This window comes from Mustela nivalis, assembly GCF_964662115.1.
Source record: "Mustela nivalis genome assembly, chromosome: 16".
Lineage (NCBI taxonomy): Eukaryota > Metazoa > Chordata > Mammalia > Carnivora > Mustelidae > Mustela > Mustela nivalis.
Window position 1 is genome coordinate 44084465 of NC_139035.1, and position 23534 is coordinate 44107998.

General features: G+C 51.8%; 1 protein-coding gene across 2 annotated transcripts in view; it reads right to left on the reverse strand.

The window, feature by feature from the left end:
* The window catches only part of LRRN2 (leucine rich repeat neuronal 2), a 62227-nt gene extending 52097 nt beyond the window's left edge, over positions 1–10130 (reverse strand). Inside the window, exons 1-2 of one of the 2 annotated variants that reach the window (XM_082702108.1) lie at positions 9669–10130; positions 1646–1831 (exon numbers count right to left, since the gene is read on the reverse strand). The gene's annotated coding sequence lies outside the window, so the exon portion shown is untranslated. The remainder of the gene's footprint in view (positions 1–1645; positions 1832–9668) is intronic. The other variant, XM_082702107.1, reaches the window with a different exon arrangement.
* Between the last annotated feature and the right edge of the window lie 13404 nt (positions 10131–23534).

A 23534-nucleotide genomic window follows, 5' to 3' on the forward strand; every position in this document is an offset into this window, starting at 1 on the left:
AAGAGAAAAGATGTTGTTTAGAACGTAACAAGACTGAGCATGGGTGGCTCCATCTGTTAAGCGCCCAACTCTTGATCTCAGCTCAGGTCTTGAGTTCAAGTCCTGAGCTGGGCTCCATGCTGGGTGTGGAGTCTACTTAAAAAAAAAAAAAAAGTCAAAAGGAAGAGAGAACACATTTACAACGCTGTGCTGTGTTTATCGATACCGTAAATGTACATCATTTGTTTATAAGATGAATCGTCTGTCAGTACCATTATCGATGCTGTCTTATGTGATACAAGTGCTGGAGATGCTACCTAGGTTACTAACGCTGGACCTCCAAAATGAGAACGATATGGGGTGTCTGGGTGGCTCAGTGGGTTAAAGCCTCTGCCTTCAGCTCAGGTCATGATCTCAAGGTCCTGGGATGGAGCCCCACATCAGGCTCTCTGCTCAGCAGGGAGCCTGCTTCCCCCTCTCTCTGCCTGCCTCTCTGCCTACTTGTGTTATCTCTCTCTGTCAAATAAATAAATAAATAATTTTAAAAAATGAGAACGATATGACAAAGAAATTCACATTTATTTACAAAATAGTTTTCCGATGTATTTATTGAAACTATCCATGTCTAAGCGGACCCGCATAGTTCAAACCTGTGCTGTTTGAGGGTCAGTTGTATAGTTTGTTTTTGGCAAAAAAAAAACAATAAAAAACGACTCTCGACTGCTGCCAGTTTTAAAGTGCTATGACCTGGACACCTTCTTTCCTCCTGGAGGGGTCCTGGCGAAGAAACCGGGAGGAACCCTGTGGACTGCCCCTTGAGTGTGCATGTTGCCAGGCTCGGGCTGCCCCAATGGGGTATGCGGGGAGATGGGTTTCTATGTCCACCAGAAAAAGGGGCTGCGGGGAGGAAAGCATGAGAGACGTTTTGGGGAACCCCACTCGTCTCGGCTCTCTCCTCACCCCTCCGTGAGCACCCCTGTATTCAGACTCCTTTGCCATCATCTGTTCTTATTTTTATTTCCAGGGACAGCCATAGGGAACTGTGTATGCAGCACATGATCTCTCCCATCAGACTGAAAGTTTCCTGAGGCCATGACCTTGTTCTACCTACCCCCATCGCTCACTGAAGGGATACTGACTGCATCGTCATAAAGCTGAGATAGCATCCTTCCTTCCCACACCCTGACCTTCAATACTGTCTGTCTTCTTCCTGGATTTATCCAGAGGACTCCCCAGATTATTTAGAACAAACTCCGGAAACAGTGCCCAAGTTCAGTAAGCACAGGTCTGAGGATCTTCCTGCTAGCGCCTTTCAGGACCCGTAAGGATCAACTCTAGCCTTTGTAGGTGGGACAGGCCCCAACATGGTTGGGGGGACATGGTGGCCTCTGTTCCTACCTCTGCGAGACCCCCCTCTGCTGACCATCCAAAACAATGTGAGTCTCACAAGAAAGGTGCCCTGGGTATTAATCACAGCCCAGGTGTTTTCAGATTTTATGCAAATTCCTCACCCTCTCCCAGCCTTATTTTTACCCTTGGTACAAGCAGACAGCTGGTTCTCCCTCTGTCATATGTCCCTGGGGACACTGGAAAAGCAAGGGATGTGGTGGGAAAGCTCTTCTTTGGAGGAGTTGCCCTGGGGGCATGCAGGAGAAAAGGAACTCACATTTATTGAGCTTCTGCTTTGTAGCTGGCACTTTACACAGATTAGCTCGGTTAATGTGGTGCTGGAGGAGCCGGGCTCTGGCGTCAGGAAGGTTTGGGGCTGACTTCGGCTCTGCCGCTTGCTGGCTGTGCGTGGCCTCTGGCAAGTTACTTAATGGTTCCCAGCTTCCCAGTTTGGTTTCCTCAACTGCAAAATCGGGGAGAATCATATCTACTTCACAACGTTCTGTGTAAATGAGGTAAAGATTTCCGCACACCCTGAGCACTCGCTGCTGTCAGCTCTCGGTATGAACCGCCCCAAGTGGTGGGCGCCTTTAACTCGGATTTATAGGGGAGGAAAGGGAGCCTCAGAGAGGTTAGGTCAAACGCCCAAGGGCCTGTGGTTAGGGAAGGGGCTCTAACCCAGCTCCGATGCCAGCCACTCTGAACTGCGAACCATGCGCAGAGGAGCTCTGAGCTTAGGCCTGTGTCTTCTAGGTGCCTGGAGCCTCTGGGGTAGAGCTGTTGGGCTCTCCTTTCTCAGGCTGGCCCCCACCCAGAGGGGAGAAGACTGTGGAGCAGACGGCTTTGCCCATGTGACCCTTGGCCCCCCGCTCTTTGGTGCATGGCCCGGGAGAGGAGGGTCCACTTGGGTCTCAGGTGGGTGAGGCACTATCCATGGACGCCACTCCACTCTAGAGCAATCTCTCTCCACGTGACAGGAGTGAGCCCAAACTGCCAAGCCCCAGGCAGCCTCTCTCCAGGGTAAGGACAGACTTACCACCCCCAATCCTGCCCCACCATGGGGGGGGGGGATGCTTGCTCCTTTCTGCACAACTTTATTTCCAGTTAACTCAAAGTGAAACCCACTGGAATGGTCTAGGGGTAACCTACTCAAAGGAGCACAGGCAGTGAGGGAAGGGAGACAAAAAGCTGCTTGCAGACTGGGTAGAAAAAGGGGAGCTCCTGGGAATTCCAGATAACCAGCCGGGGGCGGGGGGGGGGGCGGCGGTGTTGGGGCAGGGGTGGAGGGGGAACGGGGGGGGGGGGGGGCTGGTGGATGACAGCAGACCAAAAGAGTGCGGATACATGAAAACAGCCAGAGAGTGCAAAATCAAGAGGGCTTCAAAGGACAGAGATGGCTGGCTCTCCAGAGGAGAGGGCAGGAGCCCGGGAGAGTAGGTTTTCATTCTCTAAAGGGCTGCTCTCCTGTCCCAGGATGGCAGGGTAAGGAGGGACCCGCGACTGAGGGCCTGCCCCCGGGAGCTTACACCTCCCTCCAATGCTTGCCCTCACCTCGGTCACCCTTCTCCCCCTCCCCCAGCTGTACGTTCCCCATGGAAGAGCCCTCCCCTCTGCAGAGCCACACTGCACCCCTTCCCTAGGCCCAAGTCAGTCGCACCTCCTCGAGGAAGCATTCCTATACACTCCCACACAGAGCTCGCAGTTCTGATAACATTTATAGTCTAAATCACACAGTTTAGCGCTTGGTTTTAAATAACTGTCTGGTATTATTCCCTCGTTATTGCTTGTGAGTATGAGTTTTGCCTCGCCAGCTGACTGGTGGGTTTCCTTACCAGCAAGGACCGTGTCTTACACTACTTTACTTACTCCCCTACCCCACGGCCCATCCTGCCTGGGAGACGGGCCCCGGGAAACAGGGACTTAGTGGGTCAGGACGGATGGACCACGGTGGCTTCGATGGCTGGAGAACTTCCTGACTAGCCTCTCAGGGAAACACTGACATGGACACAGCGGCAACCTCAGGTTTTAAAGGGTCGGCTCCCGTAACCCCTGTTCTCACCCCTGCAAAGGCGCCCCCCATTTGGCTCTGAGGAAAACTCTTCACTCCAGGCTTTCCGAGATCTGGCCTCCGAATGTCTCTCAAACCCTCCAGGTACAGCCCTGCTTCTGAGCCCCCGCACCTGCTGTTCCTTCCACCTGACGTGCCCTTCCCATCTCGCCTCCTCTTCATCTTTGCTCATATGTCCCCGTCTCAGCAAGGTCTCCCCAGGCCACCATGTACAGAATTACAAACTCTCCTCTTCCTAACACAGACTCTCCCACTGCCCCACCCCCGCTTTATTATTTTTTTCCAGCACTCGCCAGGCTCAAACATACTATTCATTTTACTGTATTCCCCAGACCATGAAGTGTCAGCTCCACAAGGACAGAGATGTCTGGGTGCTCACTGTCTCCTGTTCCCCCAGTGCCTAGCACAGATGCTTAATTAATACTTGCTGAATGAAGAGATTCCAGTTCCACCCTGTGTCTAAGATGGCCCAGAGATGGGCCAGGGACAGGAACATTCTGGAAGTCCCTTCCAGAAGTGGCATTCCAGCATTCCACTCTTGGACCAATGCTGGGAAGCACCTTCCGAAGTTCAGAGGCCTGGAGCTGTGCGAGCCCCAGCTGCCTTCATCCCACTGGGAGGTCTGTCCAAAAGTAGAAGGCAGGGGCGGGGGCCCTGGCGCCAAGGTCCTGTGTCAAGTCCACCCCCCACGCCCAGACACAGCTTTTAAATTTCTGGCTTGCCCAGCAGCTGCCCCTCTGTGCTCGCTCGCTCCCCTGGATGCCTCACCTCTGCCCTCCCAGGCCAAAGACAGACACTTCATCACCTGCCTTTGAATGTTCATACTGAGAACACTCTAAAGAGGGACAAAACCTTTTCTGCCTTTCTTCTCTTCCCCTCCTTTGTCTTTAAAAAGACAGGGTCAGGTAAGACAGACCCACTTTTCCTGGAGGACCCAGGCTGGCTGTCTAACTCTGCTGCCCCTTCTTGCTTATGTTTTTTTTTTTTTTTTTTTTCCTGGAGGAGCCACCTTGTGACATGTAAATATGAAGGCTTGTCCTTGTTCCTCCCAAGACACATGAGCCTCCCTAGTTAGAGACACCGCACTGACAGCGCTCATTCCAAACCAACCCCACTAATCTGCCCAATCTGGGGTCTGCGTCCCATGCTCACATCTCCCAGAAGTCACCTTCATATTGGTTCCCACTATGTGGCTGTGGGGACTAGCTCTTAGGGTCCCCCTTCTCTGAGGCCACTGGCTTCCTGCAGCCCCAGAGGCACTTAGCTAAAACAGAAGGAAACAATGTTGGCTCTCGAAGAACTGTGACCTACAGGGGCAAGAAGATGGGAGACCTTCTCTGAAGATCCCCCAGAGGAGACAGGCAGTTCCTAGCTCGGACAGGACTCGGGAACTTTTCAGCCGGGGGAGGGAAGGGAATGGGCAGGATGCCCCCAGAGAATGTTCTAGGAGGTCCAGGGGGCACTGGATTCCGGAGTGGTTCCAGAGCAGGAGCCCTTGGGTCAGAGAGAACATTAACTCCTCTGTTTTTTTTCCAGCTATGCTCCTTGAGCAGGTTACTGAACCTGAGTCTTGGTTTCCTTGCATTTAAATTTGAAGTCATAAAAGCACCCACCCCATCGGGATGTTTAGGAGGATTTAATGGGCGAACGGATGTAAAGCACTTGGCACAGCACCTGGCACATAGTAAGTGTTCAATAAACACCCGCGGCTACCGTGAGTGCCATTTCAGTGTGAGAGGGGGAGGCTGAGACACAGCTGTCGCCCCAGAAACCCCCTGCCTCCTCTTCAGTTCGAGACCCACCTCAAGTCCATCAAATGCTGATCAGCAGGGAAGGAGTAGGGAGCGGGGGGGGGGGGGGGAGAAATGTCCAGAGAGAAACTGAGTTCTAAACCAAACCTGGTTCTGCTCACCTCCTACAAAACGGCTCCCTCAGTCCATGGGAACATTGGAGAGGACATGGTTATGAGGCCAGTCCCAGCAAGGGCGCACCAGCTCCCTTGCCCAAAGGCCAACAATGTCTCCGGGCACTGGAGACAAAGAGGCCAAGGTGGGCCACATTCAAGGTGTTCCTGATATCCACAGATGGTGACGCACATACAGCAGGCCCCTTTTCATCCACGACTCCGGGGTCCCAGGCTCCTCCGCACCACGGTCCCCAGACCCACCATCTGTGCCCGGCTGACTCCTTTTCAAGCCTTGCCCCGGATGTCATGTCCTTTGAGAGCCATTTCTTAACCCGCAGACAGAGCCAGTCCCCCTGTCTGCGCACCCTGTATCACAGCACTTCCTAATTGCTGTAAGCCGCCCCTACTTAATGATAGCGGTAGTCCCACAGCACTTACCGGGCCAGGCTCTGTTCTGAGCTCGCTACATGGGTTCACTCATTAAATCATCATAACGACCCTCCGAAGCAGATTCTATGGTTATCCCATTTAGACACAAGGAAACCAAGGCACAGAGAGGTTAGGTGACACGTCCAACATGGCTCAGCTAGAAATGGGAGCTCCACCTAGGTGGAGCCTGGATTTGAACCCTCGCAGTGTAGCTCCAGACTCTACACTCTTACTGTGAACTCTTAAAAGGCAAGGGTGACATCTGATGAGCCTCTGTCCCAAGCACGGGGCTGTGCACATAGTAGGTGCTTAGAAAGGATGGGTTGACTGCATAAGCCAATGCCTGTTTGAGGCTAACCTGGTGAATATTCCAGCCTCTGAGCTGCAGGATGGAGAAACCCAAGCCTCTCAGGGAAGTAGGAGATAAAGGTGCCCTTCTTATTCGCTGTCTTAGGGATCCCACCGCAGCACACCTTGACTGCCCTGCTTCTGTCTAGTCTCTTGCTCTGTGTTTGCTGTTTCCCAGTTTCTCTTCTGCCTTTGTGCTCCTCTCCTTTTGTTCTTTGATCACTACCCCCCTTCCCCCGCCCCATCCAGGCCCTGCCCATTGTCCCTCCAGGTAGCTCTTGCATCCTTCAAAGCCTCCTACCCCCATTCTTGGCCTTGGAGCTTTTATAGAGCCCAGGCCCATCCGTCCAAGGAGGCTGAGAAGCACCAGTGATATTGACTCATTACACTGGCCATGGATCAAGCTCCTACACCCTGACCCTGAATGAAAACAGCAATTTCCCATCAGTTCTACCTGGATGCAGAGTGGGGGTGCGGCTGGGGGGGTGGTTGCCTGCCTATAGCTTGTCACTAATCTGTGTGGAATGAGGAAGAGCCACTACCCTCTCCACCTCCTCTCTCAGGGTCCCAGCTCCTCCAAGAAGCCCCCGCCGAGCCCCTGAGAAAATGTATTCATGCAACCATTCAACAGATCCTTATATATTCTAACATTCTAGCTGAGGAGAAGAGGCAGCCTTCTGAAACACACGGGTACAATGTACCTTCAGACAGCTGCACGAGGGGCCAGATGTCACAGACATCATAGAGGCTAAAGGAACTGCAGACAATTAGTGCTTTCAAAACAGAGACCTGTGTGACCTGGGGCAAGTAGTTTATGCTCTCTGGTCCTCAGTATCCTAGCTCTGAAGAAGGGGATAACAATCTAGCTCTTAGGTTGTCTGGAGCATCAAATGGGATAATTTTTGTAAAGCTGGTGACAGACTGGTGCTTAGTAGGTGCTAAATAACACATTTCTTTCTCCATCCTCCATCTAAAACACTGGCTGTCTGCTCCACCTCTCAGATAAATGGTTAGATACGAATGGACCAGCCTTTAGATCAGAAATGTCTTAAGGACAGAATGATCCTGGGTCTGTAAGCTCTAGGGTAAGTGGTAATGCTGTAAGCTGCTGGGCTCGTTCTGTTAGAGATCACTTGCTATGATGATGATGATATTTCACTAGGATTATTCACACTACCCTCCCCCACTCCCAAGCAGTGGGTCTTTGAAAGAGGCTGGTGGGCACAGAACTAATCAGCCGGGAAGTCCAAATACAAGTTCAGTTCTGCCCTGAGACATGGAGGTTTGTTTAACTGCTATATTCTCAGCTCTTAAAATAGTACCAGGCACATAGTAGGTGCTCAATAAATTGCTGATTTTTTTTTTTTTTAAAGCAATGGACTTTCTTTTTCTTTGAAATAAAAAGATGGATAGGGGTGGGCTAGGAGGGATAAATGGCAGGGGCCAGGGGGCATGCCAGGGAAATGAAGTTGCCAGGCCCACCAACCCGGCCTCCTCTGCAAAGGGGTACAACAAAGCCAACAGTGCGTGTGTCCCCACCTTAGGACGTTTGGTAACCAAGCACACATGCCTGCTTTGAGGTTTATGCTGCAGTTTTCAGAACAGAAGGAGGGCAAAGGTGGAGACAGAGATCAGGAAGCGGGGGAGGGAGAGGTCTTGGAGAGCAATGTGAGGAAAAGGGAGACAAGAAGATACCCGTGGAAGAAAGAGAGTGAGAGGAGGAGAGAAAGACGAAGAAGGAGGGACGCAGAGGGAGAAAAGAACAGAAGTGCGGAGCAATCCTGGACAGTTACAGAGGAAAGCTGCTGTCACAGCCTGCTGGGGAATTCATCCCAGCAGACCCCTGAGTTCCCACCGCCTCTGCTGGCTCCTCGGGAAGGAGGGTGCCAGGGGGAGGGTGTGCATCTGGGGATGCTCCTAGATACTAGGTGTCCACCAGGCACTGGGCAGTTCTTAGTCCCTGAAGCACTGTGCCCTTAGTTCCTGCCAAAGATGGGGCCCCATCCTGGTTCTGAGGGACCCCCCTAGGCAGGAAGAAGGACACTCAGTGTGAAGCAACCCAGGGGGAAGGAAAAGGGCCTAGAAGGCTCAGACCCCTAGCTGTGCCCATCTCTTGCCTCTTCTCCACAGAAGGGCACCTGGCCAGCTGGGAAAATGGGTCAGGCCACCTACAGCTGACTTTTTTTCCTGATAACTACAAGGGGTGGGGGCTCAATGCCCCAGACACAGCCCCGGCCTACCCCATGCCCAGTGATCTTTGTTGGTGGGACCTTTAAGAAGCAGTGGGCTTTGGGAACCGAACCTGGCCTTCTTACTCAGGAAGGAGACCCCGGGCCAAAGCCCATCCCAGGCTGGCCGGGAAGAGTGAGTCTGCTGTTGGCCTGCTACATGGAAAGACCCAAATCTCAGTGATACTCACCAAGCTGCTGGGGAGCTGCCTCTACTCCCCTGACCCTGGGAGGAGGTCGTTCTCTCAACCACCCCACCACCGGGGTCTACAAACTGCGCACTGACTGACCCCTCTCTGGCAACTGAACGCTGTGCCCAGCCCACCCCCTCCCGACCCTGCCGGTCGCCCAATTAGAAGCTGCGTTGGCTCCAACAGATGGGAGCTGCGGCAGCCTGAGGAACAGAGCACAAAGCCCAGCTGACATTTTCCTTCCTGTTCTTTCGGTGGGGGAGGAAAAACAGGGACTGGTGTGGGGGGGGTGCACAGCAACATCCCTAGGGCCAACCCCCCAGTGCCCAGGTCTCCCGCACCTCTTTAGCTTCTCAGCTCAGCCCTAAATGGAGGTCAGTCCCCCCTCACCCAGCGGTTCCTCGCTGGCTGGGCAGCCAGAGCTTGCGCCGCCCTTCGCCTGCAGGACTGACGGACCACCTGTGGCTGGCCAGCCCCCTCCTGTCTCCTGGGTGCTGCGGTGGGCCCAGAGCTGTCCTTCCGAAGCCGAAGCCGCTTCCTACTCCCCCCCCCCCCAGCCCCCCGCGGCTGGGACCAAGGCCGGCCCATCCCCCACCCTCAAATGTCCCATCGCAGGCTGCGGACAGACCCCTGCTGGCCCGGGAGAAGCCTGGCTCCTGGTTCCAGATACTTCGGACAGACACCAAGGCCACCTTGTCCCTCCGCGCGGACACCCGAGCTCCGAGCGGCCCCGGAGAGCTTCCACACCACCAGTCGGCCCCTGTCCCGCCCTCTCTATCCCCTCGGCCACCTTTCGGCTGCCAGACATCTCCGGGCGCCGCTCTATCCAGCAACAGTTTGGGGCGTCTCGGGCCTCCCCCGGGGGGATTACGGCCCGGCCGCCCCCTCCCCCGCCGCCTCGGGTGCTGCCCGCGCGGCCGGCTGCCTTCTTTACCTTCTGAACCAGCCCTGCCTCCGTCTGCCCCGGCGACCGCCTCCCTCCCCGAGTCCCAGGCTCCCGGGCCGGCGTCCCCGCGGCCGCCCGCGGCCCGCCCCTCCCCCAGCCCCCGGCCGCTCCCGCCGCGTCCCCCCGCCGCCACGCCGACGGGCCCCCGCGCTGCCCGGGGCTCAGCCCGGGGCCGCACACTCACCCGCGGGCGCCGTCCGGGCTCCCAGGGCCGCCGTCCGCCGCCCGCGCCGCCGCGCCCCGCTCGGCTCCGGCTTCAGCACGGGGCTGGGCTGGGGGAGGCCGGGGCGCGCCCTCCTTCCGCGCCGGGGCCGCCGGCGCAGGCCGGGAAGGGTCGCGGGCGCCTTCCCCGTCGCCGAGTTGTCCGGGGAGCGGTCCTGGGCCCCGGCCCGGCGAGCGTGGCCGCAGAATCGCCGTCCTCGCCGCCCCCGCCCGCGCCCGCGCCGTCCGCGCCCCGGGCTCCGCGCCGCCCTGCGCGTCGTGGCCGGAGGCTGGCGGGCGACAGCCGGGCGCTCCCTCCGCGCGGCGCGGTCGCAAGTGCACAGAGCAGGCCCTCGCGCGCCCCGCGCCCCTCCGCGCGCCCCTCCTCCCCGCTTCGCGCTCAACCTGCCCGCCCGCTTCGCCGCTGCTCCCCCAACCTCCGCGGCCCGCTCCGGTCGCCTCCTCCCCGTCTGCATGCCACGCCACCACCCCCCCTTCGGTCCCGCTGCCAGTTTAACTCCTGAGTAGCCGGAGGCCCCCCTCTCCCTAACGCGCACAAGCACCCGGGAGGGAGGAGTTGGGTGGGGCCGATGCTAAGGCTGGAGTCGCTGGGGCCGGGGGGTGGTCCTGTGCCTTTGGACGCTAAGCTTAGCTGAGAAAAAGGGGAGCGGAGCCCAGATCGGAGGGGAAAGGGATGGCGCTTCTGATACTGCCTCAGCCTCTTGTAAAGGCCGGGAGGACAGAAGAGGAAATTCAGCAGCTTTTAGAGGACAGGTGCATCTCGAGGGCAGTGCGTGCTCCGAAGACAACATTTCTGTTGCCCTCCCAAGTTAACAGCAGACTGAGGAATGCAGTGAATGGGTTAGAACTTGTTCCTGGGCACAGGCACCTCTCATCCTAAAAGAACGGAGTGGAATGCCCACCCCACCCCCCACCAGCTCTCATGCCCTTCCAGCATTGCCCCCTGAGCTGGCAGCTCTGGCATTCTGGAAGAAGCTCCCATTACGACCCTCAGTGAAGGATGGCAACCTCCATAGGCGTTAGGCAGGAACTGGCAAGTCCGCTCAGGGGCTTGGCTTCTGGGGGTGCCGGTTCTGCTGGCTGTGCTATGAACACTGGGAGAGGAGAGCAGGAGCTGATGGGTGCTGAGGGTGGGTGCTGGGCTGCTGCCAATGCCTTCCAAAAGCTGGGTCACTATCACGAACTGGGGCTTTTTGAGGGTGAGTCTTCTGGAAGACACTGCTTGAGGCCCAGCCTGGATCACTCAGAATACAGGCAAGCTCAGCTCCACGATAGGCCACGCCCCGCGGATGGGGTTTGAGCAGAGCCTGCAGAACCAACCATAGGGGAGTGGGTGAGGGGGAGCCCAAGGTAGGGGGAGTCCTGCCAGAAGTGGCGTCTATCTAGTCTGCCTTCTTTCTTTTAGGTCTTGAGTGTGATCAATGCCTCCTGTGAGCTGAGCTCCGGACAGAGCATTCTGGTTCTTTCTTTTCCAAGGGCACAGCCAGTGGTAACTCCATGCCTGGAGGCTTTTATAAAGTCAGTTTGAAAGTCTGTGTATTCTCTATGCACAGAAGGGGTTCTCACTTTCGTATTGCCAATAAGCAGGTATTAAGTTTCCATTGTACCTCCTAAACCACCTCTACTCCCCCCCCCACCTCCACTCCTGCCGTGGGGCATAATGGTCTCAAGGAGCTTAGGAGGATGAGTTGGAGGTATATGAAACAAATTTTAACATTTCGAGGCAATGGAAGTGCCATAGAAATACAGAATGAAAAAGCCATTATTGGCTAGGGTTTATTCGTGGAAGGTTTTATGGAGGAGTTGCGATTCAAGCTGAGTCCAGATGGTAGGATAGGATTTGAAGTGACAGAGAAAACAGGGGGCAGCCAAGGCAGGAAAGTGGAGAAAAGCAGAGTAGAATGGCTTATGTGGAGGCTAGGGGGCAAGAGGGAATGTACGCAGCTAGTTAGCTGCCAGGGCTTTTCACATATTTCTCTCATTTTCCCCTCTGAGTTGGTCCTTACCCCATTGAACAGACAGGAGAATGGAGGCTCAGCTAGTTTAAGATCTACAGGCAGAATTTGAACCCTCTTCTAGAAACACACAATGTTCCTACTATAACACGGTACTGGAGACATTAGAGTGGGGGCAGCTAGTGAGCCTGAATTGCCAGGCTGAGCAGTTTAGCTGTGGCCCAGCACACAGGAGATTTGGACTGAGAGAGGCAGGAAGGTGGGAGACCAGAGGGGAAGCTGTGGTAGGAGCTATGGGGAGGGAGCTGTGAGCATGGAGAGTAAATGCCGTGGGCCTTGGTCGGGAAGACCTGGCAGAACTCTAATTCGGGCTAATTGAGTGAAAGAGGTCAAAACTTGCCTCCAGGCTTTAGAGCCTGAGTGTTTGGATCCTGTGTCAATTTCATGGAGCCATCTCGCCCTCCTGGGGTCTGCGTATTCACAGCCTGATCCTGAAAAGGAGGGGAGGTCAGCAGTCCTTGACTCTCTCCGTGACCCCAGGATCCAATCCAGGGCCTGCCCACCTGCAGTATCTGTGCCTGTGGCCCTGTGTGTCTCAGCTCCCACCCAGACGACCAGACGGCACACCTCTGGGGAGACTGAGACTGTCCCACACAGCGTCAAGTCATGACCAGTACTTTTCAGTAAGTAGATGCTCAATAATCAGCTGCTGAAGAAGAGATGGAGCCAAAGCAAGCGGTGGGGTCCTCAGAGACAGACCCTCTAAGACCCACAGCAGGTTAGGAATAAGGGAATCCCAACCTTTTCTGTGGGGACAGAATGAGGAAACGCTCCCTTGAGTTGACTACACATTTCACATAACCCAGCGGGATGGAGGAAAGAGTGTCGTTTTTCGAGCAGAGGTCTGAAACTTTTATCACTTACTTTGTGTTGCTTTGGGAAAAATGCTTCACTTCTCTGAGCTCTAATTCTTTCCTAGGTAAATATATGAATTCAAGTGGTCCCAGTGAACACATGTTGCATACCAACAAGGAAGGCATGATGTTAAGCACTTTCATGCATCTGCTCATCGAGAAGTCCACCAGCCCCAGGACTCTGGAGGTGGGGGTAGAAACGTCATACATTGACGTAACTAGTAATAATAGAGCTGAGATCTAAATGCAGGGCTATCTGACGGCCAAGTCCAAGCACCGGGCTGCCACCTTACAACACTTCTTCAAGAGGAGGGTAGTAACAAGGGTATTCATTCCCTCTCAGAGGACCTTAGTGGGATGTAACGGGTTTGGGGTACATCTGGTGGCGAGCACTGTGTCTGGTACATAGCACGCCTCAGTAAATGGGAGTCTCTCTCCCTCTTTCTCTCTCTCTCTCAACCTGGCTCCCATGGCAGCTGCTCCAAGCCAGATACTTTGCTGGGAAAAGATGGGGACTCAGTTCAATCTTTTGGAAGCTCTTAGGTAATTAGCAGAGGACTTAATGGCCCTCTTACTGACCTTTTGCATCATACATTTAATCTCTAGGCTTAGCCATGCATAACTCCCTGCCAGGAAGGCTGGGACTCCATGACCCCAGAGTGTCTCTGGAGAAAGATGCTGGGTACACGCCCCTATAAAGTGATCTTGAGCGCAGCTCACTGGGCTCTGAAAGTAGGGGTCAGACACAGAGCGAGTCGGCATGCTGTTTGTGCAGTGGGGCAGTGAAGAGAGGAGGGTTCCTCCTGCAACCCAGCAGATGAACCAAGTCAGGGAAGGAAGGCTGAGGGTGTGGTGCCACCTCCTTCTGTGGGCGCTCCTCTGCTGGAGACCGCCTCTGCCCAGCCCCCACCCCAGGAGGCTCCTGGATGGGGCCTTTGGAGTCCCTGAGGACTATTGTCCTACCAGTGCCCCTGGTAGATAGAGTGTGGCTCAGAGCAGTGGTCCTTAGACTTAAACTTCACCCAGAACCTGTGTAACAATACAGACCCGCTGATCTCCGAGAGTCAGATTCCGTAGTTCTCAGAATCCGCATTTGGCCAAACTCTTCCGGGCGATTCTGATTCAGGTCAGTGGATGAACCCTGTTTTGAGACAGGCTACCCCAAGGTGCCTGTTGCTCTCTGACCGCTCCCTGTTTGGGCTCAGCGAGTACAGAGCCCTGTTTTTGGCTGTTGGGAAATAGTGAAAGTTGAGCACAGGGTCCCTAGTAGAAGTGCGTGCGTAGGAAAGTTGATGAAGCTTAAACTTTGGGGTTGCTCACTTGTGGGATGAGGAGAGAAAGCTGGGAAGTTGTAGAGTGTTTTCGGTAGGGAGAGGATGCCTTTTTGCAAATAGGAAGCATTTTTATTTTTGTTTTTTATTTATTTTTTAAAACTTTTCTTTAAAAGATTATTTATTTATTTGTTTGTTTGTTTATTTATTTGACAGAGAGAGAGAGATCACGAGTAGGCAGAGAGGCAGGCAGAGAGAGAGAGAGAGAAGGAAACAGGCTCCCCGCTGAGCAGAAAACCCGATGCGGGACTCGATCCCAGGACCCTGAGATCATGACCTGAGCCGAAGGCAATGACCCAACCCACTGAGCCACCCAGGTGCCCAGGAAGCATTTTTATGTAAGTATTTCTGGTCAATCAAATGAAGAGACATTGGAAGAAAAGGATCTGAGTTTCCAAGCTTGTGTACATTGCTGTGATCTCCCTGGTTCTAAAGAAATATCACCATTGGACTGAATTTTGTATTGGTTCCTTTTCTTGAGAGACCTCCACAAAACCGGGCTCTTCCTTGGCCTCTGCCCTCAGGGAGCTCTCGGGATCCACAGATACCCTTGGAACACAGAGAACCAGAGGGCGGGAGGACATTGCAGATGGCAGAGCTGTGTGGAGCAGCAGGGAGTCCTCAGATTCCTGGAAAAGGCGCTGCAGGTAAAAATGATGGAGGTTGAATCTGTTTTTGCCCAGAAACAATGTGATAATGGAAATTACATTCCTCACCAAGGTCCTGGTGCCCAACTTTTATAGGAATAAGTGTACATACCATAAACACCATATTTAATCAACTGTAAATGATACACTTGTGCTCTGTTCAACTGAATCTGAGTATACAAAACAGTTAAACTGGGCAATATGGTAACCAAATCCTGTTCTGCTTAATTTAATGTATTCAAAAGATTCCTAGGAGAACTGCTATTTTGGGAAGGGGGGTGCAGGAGGGAGTGGTGGAAAGGATCAGAGAGACTCCCCCTTCCCTCTATACGGAACCCGTAGAGGCAAGAGGGAGATTCTCGGAGGTCTGAAGCTGACGGACAAGGTCTCGTACCCCATGGTGCGTCTGAAAAGAAACCAACCAGTGCATGTCAGCACTGCCTACACACACACCAGAATGGGAAAACTTTAAGAGGTCTTGGGGTGCTTGACATTGGAAAAGGCTGATCTGGAATGATCTTTCTGGAGGAGTACATTTTTGAGAAGACCCTTAAAGGCAGGAGTGGAAAATGGTTAGGTTTCCTGAGAGCTTAGCACCAGGGGTGCACAAGACATATTCACTTGACTTTGACCCACAGGCTGTCAAAAAGACTTTGACCCTAAGTGTTTATTTCTCACCTATCTACGTCAATATTTCTCGAATGGCAAGTGGAGACCTATGGGTGGGTTACAATAAGAACTTGTTTTAAAAAATTAAACAGAATAGGAGAAAACGTACTTTGTTTGTACTTTCATTCAGTTTCATGTGAACACATGTGTATACTGAGTCACGGTGTTCTGCGTGTTTCTTACCATGTGTCTTTGTCAAACATTGGTTATTTATTCTCGAAGCCCGCAGATGAGTTACACATGGGGTATCTCATATGTTAAGAATAAAGTATTTAGGGCACCTGGGTGGCTCAGTGGGTTAAGCCTCTGCCTTCAGCTCAGGTCATGGTCATAGGGTCTTGGGATTGAACCCTGCATCGGGCTTTCTGCTCAGCTCTCCCTCATCAGGCTCGCTCTCTCCAACTGCCTCTCTGCCTAGTTGTGATCTCTCTCTCTCTCTCTGTAAAATAAATACATAAAATCTTTTTTTTTTTTAAAGAATAAAGTATTTACTCAAATCCGGCCTTTTTCCTTGGCATTACTTTTGTTGGTTGTCTTCTTTTCCAATCAGACTCTATTCATTTTGGAACACTGCATTTCAGAAATCATTCACGGGGCAGAGAAACTGGGACTCTATGTATCCGGATCCTGCCCTTTTCTCTTTGTCCTGTCTCTGACCCCTCTATTTTCCTTCTTATTTTCTCTCTGAGAAGGAAATCTTGATGGTCTTACTTCTAATATTTGGATTAATTCCAACATAGATCTTAGAGCTCACGGGGCTCTCCAAAAAACCATTCCCAAGGTCTGTCCCAGTAGCCACCACCTGGGTCTATTTTTGCTTTCTTTCTTTCTTTTTTTTTTTTTTTAAGATTTTATTTATTTAGTTGACAGACAGAGATCACAAGCAGGCAAAGAGACAGGCAGAGAGAGAGGAGGAAGCAGGTTTCCTGCTGAGCAGAGAACCCGATGCAGGGCTCGATCCCAGGAGGCTGGGATCATGACCTGAGCCGAAGGCAGAGGCTTAACCCACTGAGCCACCCAGGCACCCCCTATTTTTGCTTTCTAAACTCGTGCTTCTTAAGCTGGTTGTGCGAAAGAACTACTTGGGGAACTGATTAAAACGTAATTTCCTGGATCCCACCTCGTTGGGCTAAAGGGGGGGCTCCTGAATTGCATTTGAAACTAGCTTTCCCAAGTGGTTTTGAGGACCACACTTTGAAGAACACTATCAATAAACCATGGAGAAAATTCCACTCTTTCCAGGATTCCCTCATCCCCCCACCATCCCCCCTTTACTTCGGGTTCTGATCACACCACTCTGTTACCCCTCTGCAGGAATAGTCTTGCTGTGTATCACTCTGTGTTTATTTGCAATCCTCTGAATGTCATCCAATTTACCTTATCTGGGTGTCCCACCTTCCTACTTAAATTATAAACTCCGCCCAAGGAACTGTATCACTCATTATTGTTTCCCTAGAGCACCCAGCAGAAGACCCAGCTCCTGGCAGACTTCCCACAAGCTCTCTGTGCACAGGAGAGATTCCTCCCACATCTCCCCCTGCCCCTCCAGGCCCCTAGCCTCTGGGTGGGGGTTCCCATCCAGGAGTTTTGAGGGCAGGGGTGAGTGACTGAGTTGTTCCCCCCATATCAAACAGCGCTATTGATGGGTGATTTTGGTTCTGTCCGACTTTGTTCTTTTCATTTTACCTCTGTGGGTTTAGGGAGAAGTGAATCAGTAAAAACTAAGGAGTCCAGATGACACCCCCCACCCCCATCCCGGGATTGTGGCTTCATCAAGGGCTGTTATATTCTTCAGTTCTAGAAACACAGCAAAGGCAGAGGGCTGAATGGCAAGGCTAAAAAAATAAAGAGACTAGCTAGAGCCTTTACAGAAGCAGTCGCTCTCGGCTGACCACGCAGGACCCCGAGTGTGGGTGCCTTTATACATTTTGGTTCACCCCAGTCCCAGCCCAGTCCCAGCCTAACTACAGCCTAAAGCAAGCGCCCTGGGCCCTCAGTCCTGACTGTCAGGCCTTACGATGGACCAAGGGAGAGAGGGCTGAGGATGAATGGTTCATCAAGCAGAGGTCAGCCTGGTCCATTTTCCTGCCATGAAGAGCTGTCCTGCATGATAAGCAGCGTGGGTGAAGTTGACACTGAGCCCCTGATTCCATGCCGAGAGCTTCCGGGTGTTGTCTCACTCAGTCCTCGGTGGGGAGGCGGGGCTCCCAGTCAAGGGGAGGCCCCAGGTCCTCTGGTGGAAGCCCACCTGATTGGTCTGGTTTTTTTTTTTTTTTCCTTTCTTCTCCTTCCATAGCTCCCCTGCCTCTGGTGGAAAAGAGATCCCACGATCCCCGAGAGCCTCTTGTCAAAGGGATTAAAATTTTCACCTTGGAAATCTCATCTTTATGTTTCATGCCTATTGCTCCTTCTGCCATGAATCATGTTCCTGCCCATTTTATCCCCAGGGGAGGTGACAAACACCTGTCACTTGGGCACCAGTCTCTCTAGGTGGGGATCCCCAGGGCCTTTTGGTTCATAAAGTCTTTTTTGTGCTCTTTTTCTTTCATCTCCTTTGCTGCAGGTTTTCTTTTCTTTTCCGGAAGAAGAAAAAGTATAAGGACAGGAAAAAGAAAAGCAGGGGGAAGAAGTCAGCTGAGAACATAAATTCTTGCTATGCCTCCCTGAGTGGAGGGGGACCAATCCGCCTGAAGACAGGAGAGGGGGACATGATCTCTCAGATACCGAGCTCCTTATAGGCTGGGACCCTTGTCAGAGAATCCCGGAGCTGGGGCCACTTCTATGTACTTCTGCATAAGCAGGTCATGGTCCAGATCCCTTCACAGTGGGTCTCATCCTGGATGCCTGGGTCCCAGAGAGGCAGAATGTTCAGCTTCCACGTGGGAGGACGGAAAGCTGAGGACGGGGTCAGGCACCCAGCCCCTCTCCTTCCCGGCTCTCCCCTGCAATCCCGGGGATGGTCTCCCCACACACGGACTTGGGTGGCTTGAGTGGATGACTAATGCGTGTCATTGTCAAGATGCTCCCTCTGCACAGGAAAGTACATTCAGATCCAGGTTTTAATTGTGTGTGATTTTAGCTGAGACGGCGCTAATTTATTTCCTTTGCTACTTCAGCGGTTCTTCATCACGGTGAAATTATCTGGAATGTATCTTTTTTTTTTTTTTTTTCTTAAGGACAAAGAGAAGAAGCTGATCTTGCTCCTTTCCCACGGATTGAGGTTTGGAACATTCTAGGGGCTGCCAGATGCCGTTGAGGGAGGGCTTCACGTTGGAGACCCTATCGTCTCCCACTCCCTGCCTTCCAGTGGCCAGATTTCCCAAAAGGAACGCTTGATGCACAGGACCTTGACCACCCAGACAGACTCTCCGACAAATTCACCAACAGACTGGATTTTTCCGGCGGGGCTGGCCCCAGCTTCTAGAATGAGAGATGCTTTCTTCCTTGGACAACTTGAGAAAAGGGAAACAACCTGACATCTACAAAGGGCTTCTTGGAGGAAAGGGACAGTGTCAAAGAATGATGGTGCAGGAGGCACCCAAGGCCCCTGACTGGTGTCCCGAAGCTCTTGCTTTCTGACTTTGGTTGAGAGAGAGTGTCTACCATGCGGTTAGGGCCAGCACGAATATGAGAACCTCCTAGAACAACGTTGTGGGGTGGTTTTTTCTTCACTCAAACTCTTTGTGAGGGGTATAAAAAGGGCAACACCCCTTCAAAGATTCTGCTGTGTCTTGCCCCAGAACTTTGCCCTTTTCGAGAATTTTCCTTTTCTGTGGATCTGCACTAGCTAAGACCAACTTTTTAAAAAATTATTTTTATTAACACATAATGTATTATTTGCCCCAAGCTAAGACCATCTTATCAAGCCTGAATTACTCTAGTTTTTACTATAAAAGTGAAAGAACGTTTATTTTCCAAATGTAGAATTATAGTATCATTTCAGATATGCTTTTCAATCTCTATTTAAGCTCCAAACTAGAGGTTAAACCTCCCCACCCCTCCACGTTTGAGAATCCCTGAATCATTACTCAAATATCCAGCAAAGGAGATCAGAAAAGCATGGACTATGCTAGACTGGGACTATTCTAGGAGGCTTTTGTCTCTTGTCACTCTCCCTGTCCTGTGAAATCAGTGTCCTCTTTGGTCATTCTGGCACATAGTAGGAAATTCAGGAAGTACCTGTTGCATGACTCTTACAGTATTAAATTATTATCAAATGCTTGGCATGGGCCTGGTGTCTGACAAGGTGTTCAGGGAGTGTTCGCCATTGTTCCTAAGGTCTCTCATCCACAGGTCCTGGAGTCCACCATTTTTAAGAAGCTCAAGCTTGTAGAGATGCATATATATATATATATATATATTTTTTTTTTTTTTTAAGAGAAAGATGCTTGATTTTTTTTAATTAAAAAATTTTTTTTTAGAGAGAGAGCACGTGCGCGCACGAGAGAGCACAACTGGGGGTAGGCAGAAGGAGAGGGAGAGAGAGAATCCTAGCTAGGGTCCTCACACAGCACAGAGCCCAGTGCGGGGCTCGATCCCATGACCCTGAGATCATGACCTATGGTGAAATCAAGAGTCAGACGCCCAATAGACTGAGCCACTCAGGCACCCCAAAGAGATGCCTATGCTCTTAAGCTGCCCTGGGACAGCCCTCAACATCCTCTTATTCTGCAGAACTCATGTGTTACCTCTAAGTGGTTGCTGCTTGTCCAGATGCCAGCTTCTTTGGGTGCAGACCGAAGCCCGGCACAGTGTTAGGCACATAGAAGGGCCTCAGCTAATGTCTGTAGAGGGAGAGAGTGAAGGGTTTGGGGCCCTCCCCTGGCAGCCCCTCTGGTCGGAGGAGGCTGGGGCTGGACCACACAGCTCCTCGGTGAATAATTAAGCCTCTCTGCTTGTGCTTTTTGGGTAGAGGGCCCTGACTTACCAGCACATGACTACAGCTTGAAAATCATCCTGGTCAGCCCATCTTTCTAGCATGGTTAGGGGTTTATGGGAGGCTGGTATCACTCTGCTGTTCATAATTTGTTTCTGACTTCTGCTTTGAATAGCTTTGGAGCTCAGATAGTTCTTCTTTCCAGTTGCCTTTGGACATATCCCCAGCATGCCCCCAGCGGTCTCAGTCTTTCCAGGGCACTAAGCATACATTCCTTTCCCAGCCTGCTGTTCCCACACATGTCTATCTGTCCATTCTCCTTGCCACCGCCCCCCCCCCAGCTGCTTTATCTTAAACACGAAGCAAATACTATGTGATCCTGCTCTCTCCTCCCCAGGCATGCATCCCAGCAAAATGAAAACTTACGTCAACATAAAATCTTGTACATAAATGCTCACAGTAGTTTTATTTGTAAGAGCCCCAAATTGGAGACAGCCTCAGTGTCCTTCAGGAGATGAACGGTTAGACAAACTGTGGTACGTCCATGCCACAGAGTACGAACCAGCTGCAAAAAGATTAACGAAAGATGGATACATGGAACAATCTGGATGGATCCCCAGGGCATTATGTGGAGCGGGGGAAAAAAGGCAATTTCAAAAGGTCACATACTGCATGATTCCATTTATGTGACATTCTCCAAGTGACAGAATCATACAGATGGAGACAGATTCGTGATTGCCAGAGTCTGGGGAGGAGGGGAGGTGGAAAAGGAGAAGCGGGGCATGGCGTTACTATAAAGGGATAGCATGAGGGATCTTTGTTCTCTATCTTGATTATGGTGGTGGTTACATGAATCCACACCTGTGATAGGATGGCACACAGCCATACGCATGGGCGCGTGTACAAGTGCACATGAAGCTTGTGTAATTGGCAAAAGGTCCGTGGCTTGTCCCAGTGTCCATCTCCTGGTTTCTGTTTTTGTTTTGCAAAAAATAGAACCTTCAGCTTTTGTACTGCCATTTATCAGCCTCTGGTCTCCTTTTGATCTCAGGTGTGAGCCTCAGAATAGGTTTAGAAGGACTAGATTCTCTCTACATTCTCCAATATCAGGAATATCGCTAAAATACTTCAGTTCTTCTAAGCCACAATGAATCCATTTCCTCAGAATCATTATAATCTCATCTGGGAGCTCTAGGAGCCTATGCCTCCTCTTGGGGTATTGTATTCTAAGTGGATTATCTACCCTGTGAAGTAGGCCTATAAACTTATTTTGTTTATTTGATTATCCTAAGCCTAATCAGCTTCACCTTCAAGTTTAAGGAGGATCCTGAATTCAATTACCATAGGACTTGGTTGTGCTGCTGCTTTATTTGGGGGCCAAGTCTCTGAACCCGTGGTGGGCTTCTGGTGATCTGAGGCCCCATCCTGCCATTGTCGTGGGGTACCTAGTGGTGCCTGCCCTCAGGGGCAACCAGGGGAGGAGTTTGAAAGAACCATTCAAGTCTTGATTCATTTAATCTCCCTCATTGCTCTCTCTCCCCTCCTAGTCTCTGGAAGGGAAAGAGGACTATCTCCTGCCCTGGTTACACTTGATCCCCCCACCTTTTGCATCCTGATCTTCTGGGGCTCCCAGGATAGTAGACAATCAGCTGGGAGTGGATCTCACCCCCTTGCCTATCCCCTTAGAAACAGACTAGGCCCGCTTGGACAGAGCTGATCTTAAGGCCCACTGTGGCACCTCACGCAGCCGCTCTTGGAGAATGAGTCCCGTACATTTATTTCTGGTTGGCAGCCCTGGTTTGTTAACTGGGGGAGTCTGGGTGACAAGAGATGTGGGACTTCATCTGAGCTGCCTTGGCAGTAACTTGGAGCCAGACCTGCTCTGCGCCCCTAGCCCCTATCTCCTCTGGGACCAGATCTTCAAAAGGGGCTGATGGGGTGCGGGAAGATGAGAAGGATGAGATGCTTCTGGCTATTCTGGGGACTCCTTTGCTTTTTGGCTCTCCAGCTTTTTGGAAAACCAGGTTTATGCTCTGAAGGATCAGCCCCTTCCAGGGCAGGAAGGCTGAGCGTCAGAGGGTAGGGGCAGGTGGAGTGATGCTGGGGAGCACTGTGGACAGACGGGACAGCAGCCATCAGTTGGTTAAACAAACACCCTCCCACCACTCTCCCCCAAACCATGCAAATGTGTACACACACATAGCTGGGGATTTAAGCCTACTTATTCCTGACTTCCAGTTTGGTGAATGATTGAGGTGGCAAAGGTTAAGACTCATTTGACATCGTGTGAATCTCAGCACTGCCACTTCTTGGCCATGTGACTCAGATGAACCTTGTAGATAACTCTCAGACTCCATCTCTTCATCTCCAAATAGGGGTAATGAACAGCCCCTCTCCTACAGGAATGTCCTAAGTATTAGAAGAGAACGCATGTAAAGCACCCAGTCTAGTCACTGGTACTTAGTGAGGGTTCGATAAATGTAAGCTATTTTGACAATGCTGATGGTGCTGATAGTGAATATGAATGTTTTTCAATCATTCCATATTTGTGCCCCTCATGTTTCAGCTTAGGCACTGCTTCCTAGAGATAACCTTGCCTGGCCTCACAAGAATGGTTGAAGGGCCCCTCCACTGGCCCTTCTAGCACCTTATTATGTTTACCTTGTCTAGTCGGTCTTGCTAATTAGATGGAGTGTGATAGCAGTGTCCACACCTTGCCCGTCTGTCTGTCCCAATGCCCAAGGTTAAGCCCAATGCCTGGCAAATAGCAGGTGCTCAAGAAAGATGTGTTAAGTGAATGGCTGAGTGAAGAGATGAGTGAATGAATGCAAAGACGACACAAAATGGTGGAACTCAACGTGCTCTCTTCATACCTAGACCATCCTACCTCTGGGGCTTTGCGCATTCCATTTCTGCCTTCTGGAATGTCTCTCCTTACCTTTCCTTTTTCTTGAACCTTCCCATCCTTCCAGGCCCAGCCGGACTCCCTGCCTCCTCCGTGAAGCCTTCCCTGATTATTCCAACCTGCTGTGGCCCCCTCCTGGTCTGGAACTCACATGGGATTAGTTGGCATTGAGTTAACTGTCGGTTACTTTTTTATATTTATGTCCTCTCTGCCCAAACTCTACGTTCCAAGATGGTAAGGATTTCACCTTCTTCTCTCTAGAGCCTCAGTGTAATTTTGTAAACCTCAGGGGCTCAATAAATGTGTATGGCTGAGAGTCAGAGGAGCCATGAACAAGGCAGAAGGATCAGGACCCGCTCTCCAGGCAACCTGGGGCAAGTGACTCATTTTCTTCAACTGTACTCAAAAGCCAACGTGCTTATTCAGAGGGTGGATGGGAGCGAGCACAAGTGAAATCCTTGCCACAGTCACGCTAAGCCACCATTACTGCTCTTCCTCCTTCTGGACTCACCCCCCCAACACACAGACACA